Source organism: Microtus oregoni, unplaced genomic scaffold, assembly GCF_018167655.1.
Source record: "Microtus oregoni isolate MIOR12 unplaced genomic scaffold, Mior012 000023F_ref0000262, whole genome shotgun sequence".
In the NCBI taxonomy this organism is placed as follows: domain Eukaryota; kingdom Metazoa; phylum Chordata; class Mammalia; order Rodentia; family Cricetidae; genus Microtus; species Microtus oregoni.
This window is the reverse complement of record NW_024543082.1, coordinates 19927745-19943822: the sequence shown is the minus strand read 5'-3', so window position 1 is coordinate 19943822 and position 16078 is coordinate 19927745. Positions and strand designations below refer to the sequence as shown.

The window sequence follows — 16078 nt, the reverse complement described above, 5'->3', positions numbered from 1 at the left end:
ATGTTCTGCTTCATGAGGGACGTGGAGCCTGAACATCCCATGTTCCTGATGGACCCCTTCATCATTCACCGCCAGCACATGAGCCGCATGTTGTCAGGTGGCTTTGGCTATAGCCCCTCTCTTAGCATCACAGATGGTAACATGCCAGCAACCAGGCCCGCCAGCCGCAGGATGCAGGCTGGGGCTGTCTCTCCCTCTGGGATGCTGGGAATGTCTGGTGGCTTCATGGACATGTTTGGGATGATGAACGACATGATTGGGAACATGGAACACATGGCCACGGGAGGCAACTGCCAGACCTTTTCTTCCTCCACCGTCATCTCCTACTCCAACACTGGGGACGGAGCCCCAAAAGTTTTCCAGGAGACATCTGAGATGCGCTCTGCCCCAGGCGGGATCCAGGAGACAAGGAGGACTGTCTGGGAGTCTAGACAGTGGTCTAGAACAGATGTCCATTGGCCATCACATTCGGGACAGGGCTCACATCCTCCAGCGCTCCCGAAATCACCACACAGGGGACCAGGAAGAACCGCAGGACTACATCAACCTGGATGAAAGTGAGGCCGCGGCCTTTGATGATGAATGGCGAAGGGAGACATCCCGATTCAGGCAGCAGCGTCCTCTGGAGTTTCGACGGCATGAGGTATCTGCGGGTGGAGGACGAAGGGGCGAGGGGCCTCCCTACCTGGCTATCCAGGGACCCGAGGACTCCCCCTCCCAACAGTCCCGCCGCTATGACTGGTCAAGGCCCCAGGCTCTCAGTCTCTCTTGTACAGGCTGAGAGGCTGAGAGATCATCCCATGAAATAACGTTGTCCTTCCCAACTTCATCCCAATTTAATATTAAATTAACAGGCAAGCTGGCCCCTACCTCTCTCCGGGGGTCTCAGGGAGAACCTTTTACTGCCCCAACCTCCTTTATCCGTCTTTTCTCCCCTCACCATGGTGACCCCACCCATCTTGACTCCACTAACTTGAGTTTTCATTTTACTGCACTATCTCATCTTCCTTGAGCCCCTGCCACACATTGAAAATTTTGGGGTGCAAGCTCTTGTTTAGGGATCACCATCCCTCAGCTCCCCTGGACCCTTGCCCACCCCTTCTTCAGAGCCCCACTGCAGATGCCATCATCCTGTGAGGGCTGTGGAGGGAGCAGACTATTCTCAACTCTTCAGTCCCTTCTCCCACCCCACATCACAAAAAGACACTTTTCTGTACCCTTCTCCGTCTTAATAAAATAAATGATTTGTGCAACTTGTAACTGGGTGTTTATGGAATAAAGGAGAATGAAAAAAAAAAGAACCAGGTGTTCATAGGTGTGTGGATTTATGTCTAAATCTTCAGTTTGAGTCCATTGATCAACCTGTCTGTCTTTGTGCCAATACTATGCTGTTTTTAGTACTGTAATTCTGTGAAATAAGGGCTGGTGAGGCCTCTAGCAGTTCTTTGGTTTTTCATGACTGTTTAGCAATCCTGAGTTGTGTGTGTGTGTGTGTTTTCATATGAAGCTGAATATTGTCATTTCAAGATTTGTGAAGAACTGTGCTGAAATTTTGATGGAGATTACACTGAATCTGTAGATTGCTTTTGCTTGGGTAGCCATTTTTACTAAATTAATCCTGGCAATCCATGCACATGGCATGGGAGAGCTTTTCATCTTCTGAAACTTGGACATGGTGTATCTTCGAGTTCTTCCGTCAGTATTTTTTTTAAATATTTATTTATTTATTGTGTATACAATATTCTGTCTGTGTGCATGTCTGCAGGCCAGAAGAGGGCACCAGACCTCTTTAAAGATGGTTGTGAGCCACCATGTGGTTGCTGGGAATTGAACTCAGGACCTTTGGAAGAGCAGGCAATGCTCTTAACCACTGAGCCATCTCTCCAGCCCCTTCCGTCAGTATCTTAAAGCTTGTTTTTTGTTGTTGTTTTTTATCATACAAGTTGTTCATTTTCTTGGTTAGAGTTAATCCAAGATATTTTTTACATTTTGGGGGGTGATTGTGAAAACCACAGCTAACATTAACTTGCCTAAAGCAGACGTGGCTGGATCCATAAATTGGTGAACACCCTCAAGTGATAATTTTAACAATTGGAGGCTGGAAAATGGGCTAGTGTGAATGTGAGAGTATCTTAGGGTCAGTCCCTTGGGGTTGGGGGCTAAAGAACCAGGAAAATGTCCCTCTATCAGAGGGAGGGAAAATATAACCATCTTACCAAATTCAAAGTGTTCTCCACTGCAAAGACCTGCATTGGAAAAACTACCTCATGCTCCCCCTTGGGGGAAGGACTTTTACCCAGATCCAATTTTGTATCCCTCTTCTGTCTGATCTAATAACAAGTGCAGGTAGAAGCCAAGAAATACTTGGGAAAGTAATGATTCAGAAACAGCCACACTGAAAGGCTGAGATTTAACGACAATACTATAGAACCCCTACACACACACACACATACACACACACACACACACCACTTCAGCAGGGCTCCAGGAAAATTATTGTGCATTATAGTAGAAGGACGCAGACTCCACTCAAAAAGAAAATTTTAAGAAAATCCAAAACACTGCTAGCACTGCAGGAATTTGAAGACTCCAAGGACTAGGGCTAAGGCTCAACTACCGAATTAGGACACAATTTCACAATAAACACAAGATACATCATGTCCAAGTTTCAACAAAGGTCATAAAACACAGGAAAACACAAGAGAAAAGAAACAGTCTAAAGTGGCAAAGGAAAGAGAATATGGGTTCTGGAAAAAGCGCATAATACTCAAGAATAGATGCAACGTGTAATAAGAGGCAGAACGAAAGGACCATGCTGGGGCTAAAAAGTGCCGAGCAGAAATGAAGAACGCCTTTGTAATGGATTCATCATGGGCTGGACACAGTCAGGGGAAGAGTCATGGAAGGGAAAGAAGATGTCAGTAAACCATCCAAGCTGTAATACAAAGAGAAAAGGAACAATTTAGGGGGAAATGGAGGGGCTAGAAAGATGGCTCAGTGGTTAAGAGTGCTTGCTGCTCTTGTAGAGGACCTTGGTTCAGTTCTGAGCACCAGCATGGAGGTTCCCAACCATCTATATAACTCTGGTTCCATGTGATAAGACACGCTCTTTTGGCCTCCATGGACGCTAGGCAGGAACATGGTATACACACACACACACACACACACACACACAGACACACACACACACACACACACACACACACACATATATATATATTCATACATAAAATAAAAGGAAGTAGAACAGAATAACCAAAAAGTGCAGGACAAAAATCTTATTTTTTTTAAGCTGTAACTGTGAAAGACTGGAATAAAAAAGGAAAGGGAAGAGAAAAAATGGAGTAGAAATATTTGAAGTAATAATGACCAAGATTTTTCCAAAGTAACCGTAATAACTAAGCCAGAGATCCAGAAAGTTCAAAGAAAACCAACCATCCTAATTATCTGTATCTAGAAATACATTAATTAATTCTACAAATAAACATATATAAAATACCAAAAATATCATTTGGAGGCTTATCATTCAAACTAAAAGGAAATCAAAGAACTAGGAAAGGTAAGGGGAGCCCTCCATATAGAAGACAATGACATGTCTGAATTAAATCAAACTTCTCTTCAGGAGCCGCCCAAACAAGAAGAAAAAAGTGAAATATTGAAAGCGCTGAAGTAAATACCCACTCGCCCTTACCTGAATTAAATATTCATGATAACAAGCAATCCTTAAAAATCAGAAGCAGAATGAAATGAATGAGTCTTGTGAATAGAGTTGATGGCTTAATCACACAGCAAGAAATCATTTCAAGTGATATTAAAAACACAGTAATTTCCACATCATCTCTGAGATGTGCACATCTCCCAAAGCCGACGGATTATAAAGAACCTCTAAACTGTTATGAGATACTGCACTGTTACTCACAAAATTCGCTTTGTTATTGGAACGCTACCACATATGTCTTCCTGCATGGGAGAAAGAAAACAAGCAATGATGCTGATGTCATTAGGAAGAAAGGTTTTCAGTTAAAAATAAGACACAAGTGTGAAACCAAAAAAGCCATTAAAAAATATCCTTCCCTCTAAACTCTATTTTGAATTTACAATGTATTTTCTTTTCTCGGGATGTGCAATTTTTTTGTCCTGCTCTCTAAAAGGAAAAAAGAAAAAAAAAAACAAAAGAAAGAAAAGGGAAAGATCTGGAAGCAACATCAGTAAATACAGTAATAAGCACTCTTAGAACTAAGCATGCCATCTCTAAAAGACATTCTCCAATTTAAAATAAATGAGAAGCTCTTAGGGAAATGGTTGGTTCCAGATTGGAGACAGAGATATAAAATATGACCCTGGAACATAGTATTCTAGAAAGAAAGCAACAACAAAAACCATGGGAATATATCAAAGGGGCTCAGAATTCAGCAATGGGATTCACAACTGGGCAAAGTTGGACAATATGAGGATCACAAAAGGTAAACATAATAGTTTTAAAATGGTAAGTAGGGGCCTGGAGAGATGGCTCAATCGTTGTCAAGAGTATTTACTGCTCTTGCAGAAGATCCAAGTTCAGTTCCCATCACCCATGGCATATAATAGTGGCCAGTAATTCCAGTTCCATGGGATCTGATGCCCTCCTCTGTTCTCCATAGGTACTACACCTACATACCCCCCCCATACATGTAATTTAAAATAACATAAAAAAAAACCTAAAGATGCAAAATAGCTTAAATTACTTAAAATGCAACGTACAAACTCGGTTACTTTTAGAGGATGCTAAGGAATCAATTTATTCCTTGGAAAACTGGGAAATATAAGAATCAAGGATCCATCCTGTACAAGTTGAACCTCAGTATTGAAAGATCATTGACAAGGGAATGCTTTTTTCTTCCTTCAGAAATATCCCTACTAAAAATTCAAAAGGAAGAATGTTTTATCACCCAGAAGACCCACCAGAGCCATCTAAAACTGGAGTAACAGGACACTGGAGACAGTGGCTTGAACATTGCTTTTTCACACTTCTGAGAGTTAGGGGGGCCAAGATCAAGATCAGGAAGTCTGCAAACCCCACGGTTGATGAGCACACCTCACTGTTCTGCAGAGGGTCCCTGCACTAGTTAGTTCTCCTCTACTTATTCGTGCACATGAATGCCTTGCAAGAATGTATGGATGGGCACCTCATTCATGGCTGGCGCCCACAGAGGTTAAAAAAGAGCACTAGATCCTCCGGAACTAGGCTTATAAATGAGCCACCGAGAGGGTGCTGGGAACGGAACCAGAGCCTCACAGGGCGACCCGTGCCCTTCACTGCCAGCCTCCTCTCCAGCCCCGCTTACTTTTCTTCTTACTGTGATGAAATACTCAACAAAAGCAACTTGGGGGAAAAAAGGCAACTTTTATTTTTAGGAAGGAAGGGCTTCTTTTGACTCAAATCCAAAAGCACAGTCCACTCCCGTAAGGAAATCATGAGAGCAGGAACTTACGACAGTTGGAGACATTGTATCCAAAGTCAGGAAGTTGCTAGAGACGAATGTTTTACTTCGCTCTCTTTTTCATTCAGTGAAGAGTCTGGACCATGGAATGGTGCTGTACACATTCAGCGTTTTCTTTCTGCCTCAACTAACCCTACCGAGAAACCGTCTCACAGACATACCTAGGGAAAAGCTTGTTTCCATGGTGACTATAATGCCTATCAGGTTGACAATCAAGATTAAACATTGCAGCCACCTTCTTGCTAGACCCTCCTAAGACAGAGAGCAAGTAGCCAGCACTGTGTGCTCTCATAAACACATCCGTTCCATCAGGAGGGCGCCTCCCACACAAACTCACCGATACCCACTCACCCTCTGAAGGTCCCACCCCTTAGTACCTCAGTATTGGTGTTAGAGTTTCCTTTTGATTCCCACGATCACTGCTGCTGAACCCTTTTACTTTCTAACGACCCCTTCTTATCTCCATGCTTTTTGTTTGCTTGTGGTCTGTTTAGCTTATTAAGGGTTGTTTGCCTGACTATAAGTGGGAGTTAGTTACCTGAGTGTGGATAACTTGTCAATAGGTATGCTACCGAGGGAAATGATCAACGCCCATTGAGTTCCAATAGCACCCCAGGGAATAGAACATCATGAGCTCCTCCCCTGCCAATGAGAGAATGTTGGTGTGTGAGCAGCTGTGAGCTCGAGAGTACAACAGCCATCTCATGTCCAGAAGACAGAAGACAGCATTTCACACCAGCCCTCTCATCTTCTGGCTCTTTCTTGTTGTATTTTCTTCTCTCCCTCCTTCACAATGTTCCCTGAGGCTATATAGGCGTCCAGTATAGAGACGCACGCTCGGTTAGTTATACTCATCACTTCGACCAATTATGAGTCTCTACAGTAACCAACACCCACTAAAAACCAAAGAAGAAGCTTCTCTAACCAAGGCTGAGAGCAGTACTAGTACATGGGGATAAGCATAAATATTTAGAAAGCAGTTTGAAAACATGCCTATTTAGTAAAAACAAACAAACAACAACAAAAAAAAAAGCAAAACAAAAAAACAGTTCTTAGCTTCCCCTGGGGCCTATGACCTCCCTAGTCAATTGCTTTTGGCTGGTGTGCAATAGCAGGCGTGAATTCCCACCTGTGGAATGGGCCTCACATCTGCTCAGAAAGCAGTTAGTTACAGCCATAACAGTCATGCCAGCATTGCACCAGAAGCCATAGCTTGCCTTGCAGGTTGGTAGTGTAGTTTCCAGAGCTCCCAGCTGGATACGACTGTTGATGATGTCTCTCTCCGTTATTATGGAAACTAGCCAGCAACGGGGAGGTTTGCGCTCTGTTCCTGCTCGACTTCTCTATCTCCTGCAATGGAAGCACATGGTGTCTTTAGCAGTAACTTCTGATGGGCAATCACAAGCAACGACAACTAGGTTGATGTGTAATAAAATGGTTTTTTTTTAATCACCACTTAGCTGATATTAAAAGCAAAAACCCTGATATTGTCACCTTTGAATTTTACCCATTCTGAAAATATGGGGCACAGTAAGAGGTAAATGTTTGCGGAATAAGTCAGCAAGTGTTATTGAGAAAGTTAACAGCATCAAATGACAGCTTTAAAAAAATCATTCTTGTCTCCAAATGGACACTCTAAACATGGCTTCTTAGCTAGTATGTTTTCCTTGCCTTAAAAAAATCACACCAAAACAAAACAAAACACACAACCAAAAACAATAAATTAGGGGCTAGAGACATGGCTCAGTGGTTAAGAGCACTGGCCCACTCTTCCAGAGGATCCTGGTTCAGTTCCCAGCACCAACATGATACTCACAATTATTTGCAATGCTGGTTCTGGCAGATATTATTCCTTCCTTCTCCTGACTTCTACAGGTCCAGACAAACATATGGTGCACAGGCATATATGCAGGCAAAACACCCATACACATAAAAAATTTAAATAAATTATATTACAGTTACTCTAATCTATGCCTGAGTCTCTGAAAATTTTATTCACAGTACTAATTAGCTCAATCCTCCTTAGACATTTTTAGAAATTGTTTTGTTTGTTGTTTGGAATTGAATTCAAGGCTTTGTCATTGTTATGTATGTACCCTATTACTGAGCTAAAACTTCCAGTCTGAGATAGATTATCAGTCTGTCTGTCTATCATCTATCTATCTATCTATCTATCTATCTATCTAATCCTTCCATCTGTATCCACGTGCATTCCACAATGCATGCATTTGCAGAGGTCAGAGGACATCTTTCCGGCGTCTGTTCTCACCCTCTGCCTTGCTGAGGCAGGGTCTCTTCTTACTTCCACTGTGCAGCACACTGGCTACTTGGCCTAGGAGCTTCTAAGCGGTTCTCTCGTCTTTGCCTGCCATCTCACAGTAGAAGCGTTGGGACTGCAGGTGAGCACCGTGGCCTCTGGCTTGTTAACATAGGTTCTGTGGATTAAACTCAGGTCTTTAGGGGTAGGCAGCAAGTGTTTTTATGCAATGATCTGTCTCCCTGGTCCTAGATATATTTTAAAGATTTTAATGGGCACATATTAATTACGTGTGACAAATACTTTCATTAGGACAGTTTTGCATATAAAATGTGTTTTGATCCTATTTGATTCTCTCCCTTACACTCCCTTGTCCCCTATTGGTCCCACTGAGTCCATCTTTCCCCCCAACAGCTGTCTCTTCTACGGTCATGTCTTTAACATGCATACAGTGCGGATCTTTCCTTTCCCTGACAATGGCTAGATAGAGATAGCTAAACCACACTAAGAGAAACGTTTGGATTGTCTTTATCTATAAACTGGAGTCTAGACCTGTCATTATGATCTGCTAGGTCAGATGAGTGGATCGAAGCTCTCTAACTCTAGGCAAAACACGCAGGGTTTTAGAGGTCCGTATGGTCTGTAAGTCCTAGAAAGGCGAATGTGTTCTGTACAGTTTTTGTCATTTAATCCCGAGTGTCTGGACAATGCCTGACACTTTGTTGGACATCATCACGGCCTGAATATGAAAATGCCATCCCTACCCCCATCGGGCTCAGATGTTTGAATCCTCAGTCACCAGCTGGGTGGTGCTATTTTGGGAGGTCGTGGAAATTCTTGGAGGGTGGGCCAGTTGAAAGTCACTGGATGCTGGCCTTTGAAGAAAACACTTGGCTCCTGGTTCCTGCCTAGCACTCTGAACCTCCATCACAAGATCCTGCTGCATGATATCCTGCCTCTTAACACTCTTGGAAACGCGAAACCAAGTGACCAGGAATGGAATCCCTCTGAAATCTTAAACCCCCCAAAAACATCTCTTTGCCTTTACATTGTCTACAGGTCTTTTGGTCACAGTGATGCAAAAGCTGATAAAGACATGAAAGAGTTTCTCATGACTGGGCAAATGAAAGAATGAGGATTACAAGGGGTGTATGAATACGCAGTAAACCTGTGCAAAGGTAGTGGGACCTCCTTGATCAAAATGTTGGTTTTTATGACTGATTAACGAGGGCAAATTCAAAATATCACCAAGACTCTATGAAAGATTTTTTTTAAAAAAAGATTCATCTGATGGGATCTAATGTTATTCCTTCCTGTCTCCTGAGAAGAGCCAGAAACTCACCAAAAGTATGAAGAAATCATTAGAGGGGGGAAGGACTGAGCCAGGGAAGAGTTCATAAGTCGTATAATGCACGGGAAAGGGATTGGTCGCCATGGTCTTCGTAGGGTAAACTTTGAGGGACATGTCAAATCCCATGATGACTATAGCCTTAATCTGAGACTTCCTAAAATGTGTCTACAACAGAACAGTCCCTGCATTTAAAAATCAGTGTTCCCCGGGGCGTCAGATAGGCTACGAAACTGCTACAGCGGCACCAGGGCGCATGGGAGCCACCTAGTGCGTGACAAAGGAGTTTTGGTTTAAAGAGCTGGGCTGCACAGGGACAGAAGAGACGGGATGTGCAGAGGGGCTGAGGCAGAGATGGAAACCCTGGTCGCTTCTTCTGCCCCTGTCTCTCATTTCCTGCTGGACCTTGGGTCGGTCACCCTCTGGGCCTGATTCTGCCTCATTTAGGAGGAGATTGTGTTTGATGGTCGGTAACATTGCTTCCGCCTCTAAGAGCACATTCTGTTTGACGCCAAAGAAGCCTTATTCTGATGAGGAAAACTACCCCTTTTCCCCCTTTCTACAATCTAAATGTCCCTTTACCTTTCATTTATATGTAAATACATGAGCTTTTGACCAAAATAAAATTATCATCTCTGGGTCATGTAAAGTCCTTTCATTATTAAAATGCAGTGCAGGTTTCTGAGGCTAAATAGGGACGAGGGGACAGTTAATAAACCACCCTGACCTCTTCACTGCCTCTGGCCTCTGTTCTTTAGAGAGTGCATGCTCTGTCTGCATACAAACACACAGTTTAGGGATGCCAAGGAGTGAAACGGGGAAAATCTGAGCTTCTGAATTATGGTGCTGAGTGCAAATTCTAAGTTCCGTTTTGTATCCTGGAGCAAGTCACTACAACTCTGTAAGCCTCAGCTCCTCTTCCATGTATTGGAAAAGATACTCTCGATCTGGAGCCGTGGTTCTCAACCTGGCTAACGCTGGGACCCTTTCATCCAGTTCCGCATGTGTGGCGAGCCCCAACCATAAAATTATTTTTGTTACTACTTCGCAACTGCAGTATGCTACTGTTATGAACTGTAAATATCTGTTTTTCCACTGTCTCAGGCAACTCCTGTGAAAGGTTTTTTTGACCCCCTGCCCCCCAAGAGGTCACGGCCCACAGGTTGAGAACCACTGCTCTAGATGGTTACCATGAGTAACAAAGATAGTGTGTTAATGTTTAGGAAGTAGTGAAGCAGGTTTAATGAAAGGGAAATGTGGCGAGCAATGAGTTAAGAATGGAGAATAGCATCTAGACAGGAGGAAAAAGAAAATTAGTCAGATATTTCCTGTCTATTTTAGTGGACATTATATTACAAGCAGCAAGCATTTTGGAGCTGGGGAGCTAGGAAGTAGAAAATATCCAGGAATTCTTTCCTCGTAGAGCTGGCTGTCATTTTGGGAGGCCAAGCATAGAGCTGAAGTCTGAGCATGTGTCATGTGACAAGTGGCTGGTACCTGTAGCACACAAGGAAAGCCAGGAGAGAAGCTTCCCCTTTCTGAGTCTGGACTCCGTGAAAAGGAGGGTTCTGGGGGAGGTCTGCTCTTGGGCTAGCCACTGAGGAGTGGGAAGGAAGGGTAAGAAAGAGGAAGAGAGGAAACGCCTGTGGCAAGTGGGTGAAACCAGATTACGGGAGGCCCAGAAACTGAGCGTCCTGTCTTAACTCTGATCTGGGTGGCACTGGGAGCCGTTGAAGGCTTCTCGTGTGGACAGCTGTGAAAGCTTGGTCTAGGAGCAGAGGCTGAGACAGGAGGGAGAGAATGGGGGCAGGACGGATGGAATCCTGACTGCATTTCCTCTCCCAACACACCCGGATTGAGAAAGCGATTTAAGGGAGAAAGAGTTTCTTCTGGCTCACGGTTCAAGTCCCTCATGGTGGAGGAGTCCTAGCATCAGGAGTGAGTCAGCTTACCATACCACACCCAATCAAGAGCTACGCTTGCTTGTGTTGGTCTCATTCTTCCCTTTCTTTACACAGCCAAGGATCTCAGCCCAGGGAATGGTGCCACCATCTAGGGGATAACTTTTCCATCCGGACTTGACTGGAAGACAGAAGCTATGCACGTGGGCCAGGAGCCTTGTGTGAGTGGAGGGACACAGACATGGAGTCTGGCTTTGGGCATGCTGGATCTGTAGAACAGAGGCGGGATATTCCAGCACAAAATTAAAGCAAAACCGATCTGTTTCTACACGACTGGAAGAGACTTTTTAGAAAACAGCGAGAAATTGGAGAGTCTAACCAAAATCAGATAAAGAGTTTAGTAAAGACAAAAAAAAAAAAATGGAGCACACTGCCACTGTCTTCTCGTTTGATGTCTAATTACTATGTGGGAACAGAGTTGATTTGCGTCGTTTGTATTTTCTTCAGCTGGCATCGTGGGGAACAATAAATGATATTGTGATGGAAATGTTATTTAAGTTTGCTAAATGAAAATAAAAATAAATGAGGAGGGAAGAGAAAATGCTAGGAAATATGGGTAAATATTTCAGCTGTGGTGGGGGATGCGATGCACGAAACTCTTATCTATCCTGCAATTGTATTCCGTGGAAGGATTTACGGCCAACATGGAGGATACTGGGAGGATTCGAAGACAGGAGTTTAATTATTTGGAAGGAAAACAGGTCCTCAGAGGAGAGACCACCTTCCTCTCCACCCATAAAAGTTAAAGGAAAGCTTCACCAGACCACCAAGCTTGCAGTTCATAGGCTTGAAGACTAAGGTCCCCTGGATTCCTTCACAGAGGCGTCCAGAAGACGCTGGCCCGGTTTCTCAATTAGTGGAGAAGCCCTCATCTCTTCAGCTTTTATTTTATTTTTTTTTCCTCCCTTTGCTTCTTTTATCTCCTTCTCTTGTGCTTTTTTTTTAATTTTTTTTGATAGCAACTATAAAGCCACGGTTATGAAATGGCTATAAAACTTTATTTGAAGCAGAGATGATTATGTGGTTTGGGAGGGAAGCGGGGGAGACTAAATATAAAGAAGTGACTCTAAGCTGTTAAAAATGAGAAGACCGTTAATGGCAACATCTTGATTCTGTTAAGAGATGAGCCGAAGCCATTCGAAGCAGGCAGGGAACAAGGTGATAATAGGAGAAAATGTGTTTCACAGACAAAGGAACAGACAGCAGGGGAGAAGAGCTCGGAAAGAGGCGAGCATCTGGAAGAGGTGCGGGAAGAATGGTTAATCCCTCTGAATCCTACTGGCGAGAGCACGGGGGCCATTTGAACTCCTTGGCAACTTCAGCCGGGCCTCAAAAGTGGATCGCGAGGAAGGAGAACAAAAGAAAAGTTCACTGTGCGCTCCTCTTGCCAGAGCCGGGGAAATTGCTTTGAGGTCAGCTCTAAAAGGTGGTAATGATAGGAAGTAGAACTGAGGAGCAGAAAGAAAATAATAATGAGCCAGGTCACCGGGAGCTAGCCTAGCACAAAGTGAGAGAAAACCACCACTGCGTTCCGGTCCTAGCAGGCACTGTCGTGCAAGTTACTCCTGAGCAGTGTAGCGGGCTAAACTCTCAAGAGAAGGCCTTGACTATCCTGAGATGTTTGCTCCCTCAATACATAGTAATTGGTTCTCAGTGTGCCTGCTGGGCTACTGTGACGTCGGAAGGTGTAGCTGGATGCCTAATGTTCTTGGACCAGCTGGTTTTGTAAGGCCAGAAAGGATGGCTGGAAAATGAGTCCTACCTAGGAAATGGATGCTTCCCTAGAAGGGCATAGGCCCAACCCAAACCAGAGGTTTTGATGCAAGAAAGCCCACATGATAACTAGAAAGAATGCATGCACTCTTCAGTCCTCATTCAGGTGGGATACCTGAATCAGTGACCCTTAGGGAATCCAGAGGAGAATCCTCATCAGAACCAACTATGTTGCCTCACTGATCTCAGAGACTTCAGGCCTCTGAACCACGAGAAAGAAATTGCGACTGTCTCTGGTTCTTTGTTACAGCTACCAGAGTAGACAAAGCTGCTTAAAAAGAAAGAACACCAGTTGCTAGATTTTCTTTTTTCTTTCTTTCTTTTTTGTTTTTTGTTTTTGTTTTTGCTTTTTGAGTCAGGGTTTCTCTATAGTTACAGATCCTGTCTTGGAACTAGCTCTTCTAGACCAGGCTGGCCTTGAACTCACAAAGATCCGCCTGCCTCTGCCTCCCAAGTGCTGGGATTAAAGGCGTGTGCCACCACGCCTTTAAGATTTTCATCCTTAAGTCCTAAAACTTACCATCCACAAAATCGGTTGAGCAAGATGATTTGTACCTTCCTGGTGGAGATCATTGCCTGAGTGCCCTTCTGCACTCTGAGAAGACAGGGTTTCATTTACTTCAGACTGGCCCAGAATTCACCACGTAGCTAATGATGACCTTGAACTACTGATACCCATTTTCACCTTTCAAATACTGGAATTACAGGAGTATGCCACCATGCCCCGCTTTTCATGGTGCAGTCAGGACCTCATGCATGTTAGGCAAATACTCTATTAAGCGAACATCTCCAGCTCCTCATATAAAGGTTAATCTCTTTTTTTTTAAAGCGCGTGCATGTATGTGCGTGTGTGTGTGTGTGTGTGTGTGTGTGTGTGTGCATTGTTGGGTATGGGAATGCTAGTGTGTAGAGATTGAAGGGTAACTTTGTGGGGTTGGGTCTCTCAACTTTACGTGAGTTCTGGGAGTTGAATTTCAGATGCCAAGCTTTGTGCAGTAAGTGAAACCAGTAAGTGTTTTGTCAGATTCATGTGCCATGCACACACACGCAAACATGTATGCGCGCACACACACACATGCACGAATGCACACACTCACACACAGATACCAAAGGCACTCTTGTAGATTTTAAGCCATGGCTTGCAAATTAGGCACTCCCAAATTAAGTTCAGAGAGTAAACTATTTTTTTAATTGCTGCAACATTTAAACAGTGTGAGGACCCAGATTTTTGGCTTCTCTTGAAAGACTGGAATATGTGCAGCGCTGGACTCAGCAGCAATTAGCAAGAAGTGGGTAGCAGCTGCGCTGCTTAGATGGCCACCTGCTCCCCAGCTTGGTCACCTCTACCACTCTCATTTGGGTGAGCATATAACTTGTCCAAATAGGGCACTTTTGAGGGTGAAGGAGGTGCCATTTGTAATTACCTGGACCACAGGCATAAACCAGGGCTGTTGTGTCCAACAAGGACATATTACTTCCCTGTCACTTGCTTCATCTTTCTTTGTGCCCTTTTATTTAGGATTTGTCTCTTAAAATCTGGTAGCCTCATGAAGAGAGAGACGTATAAAATGAAGAATTGAAGGTTGAAAAGAAACCAAAGCTATTCCAAACAATATTTCAAATAAGCTGCAGGGCTGGTGAGATGGCTCGGGGGCTGCAGATGTGCGGGGCTGGTGAGATGGCTCAGGGGCTGCAGATGTGCAGAGTTGATGAGATGGCTCAGGGGCTTCAGATGTGCAGGGTTGATGAGATGGCTCAGGGGCTGCAGATGTGCGGGGCTGGTGAGATGACTGGGGGCTACAGATGTGCGGGGCTGGTGAGATGGCTGGGGGCTGCAGATGTTCAGGATGGTGAGATGGCTCAGGGGCTACAGATGTGCAGGTTGGTGAGATGTCTGGGGGCTGCAGATGTGCAGAGTTGATGAGATGGCTCAGGGGCTGCAGATGTGCAGGCTGGTGAGGTGACTCGGGCTGCAGATGTGCAGAGTTGATGAGATGGCTGGGGGCTGCAGATGTGCAGGCTGGTGAGATGGCTGGGGGCTGCAGATGTGCAGAGTTGATGAGATGGCGGGGGGCTGCAGATGTGCGGGGCTGGGGCTGGTGAGATGGCTGGGGGCTGCAGATGTGCGGGGCTGGTGAGATGGCTGGGGGCTGCAGATATGCAGGCTGATGAGATGGCTCAGGGGCTACAGATGTGCAGGCTGGTGAGATGGCTCAGGGGCTGCAGATGTGCGGGGCTGGTGAGATGGCTGGGGGCTGCAGATGTGCGGGGCTGGTGAGATGGCTCAGGGGCTGCAGGTGTGCAGGCTGGTGAGGTAGCTCAGGGGCTGCAGATGTGCAGGGGCGGGTGAGATGGCTCAGGGGCTGCAGATGTGCAGGGGCTGGTGAGATGGCTCAGGGGCTGCAGATGTTCAGGCTGGTGAGATGGCTGGGGGCTGCAGATGTGCAGGGGCTGGTGAGATGGCTCAGGGGCTGCAGATGTGCAGGTTGGTGAGATGGCTCAGGGGCTGCAGTTGTGCGGTGTTGATGAGATGGCTGGGGGCTGCAGATGTGCAGGTTGGTGAGATGGCTCAGGGGCTACAGATGTGCGGGGCTGGTGAGATGGCTCAGGGGCTGCAGATGTGCGGGGCTGGTGAGATGGCTGGGGGCTACAGATGTGCAGGCTGGTGAGATGGCTCAGGGGCTGCAGATGTGCAGGGGCTGGTGAGATGGCTCAGGGGCTGCAGATGTGCAGGTTGGTGAGATGGCTCAGGGGCTGCAGAGGCTTGCTACCAAATCTGATGATTCGAGTTTGAGCCCTGGAACCCATGCGGTGGAAGGAGCGAGCCAACTCCACTAGCTGTTCCCTGTGACCTGCACACTCCCACTGTGTGGTCTGTGGATGTGCAGCACACACCCACAGTAAAATAGCTAAATGAAATGAACACCAATTCCACCAAACCTATGAAGAATAGCGTACTCACTCAGAGCTGCTCCGTTTTAAATGTGACCTTCTAGGCTCCCTATGTATAGGTCAGGGATGCACACAGCACTGCCAGTTTTAATAAGCTGAAAGCCCATAGTGACAAGCACGACTAATCAAACTGCAGAGAACAGCCTGTTTCTAATCAGGGAAGCACAGGATGGACACTCAAATGCATTTCTCAGTTAGCTTCATGTTGCCTCCATGGGGGGAAATCCCCGATAAGACAGTTGCTTCACATTCTAGCCTACAGCCTTTGATGGTCTTTGAACTTCTTATTAAATGTCTTTAATTATAT

General features: G+C 45.2%; 1 pseudogene; it reads left to right on the top strand.

The window, feature by feature from the left end:
• Positions 1-861, top strand: LOC121461998 (annotated as a pseudogene).
• Positions 862-16078: the final 15217 nt, after the last annotated feature.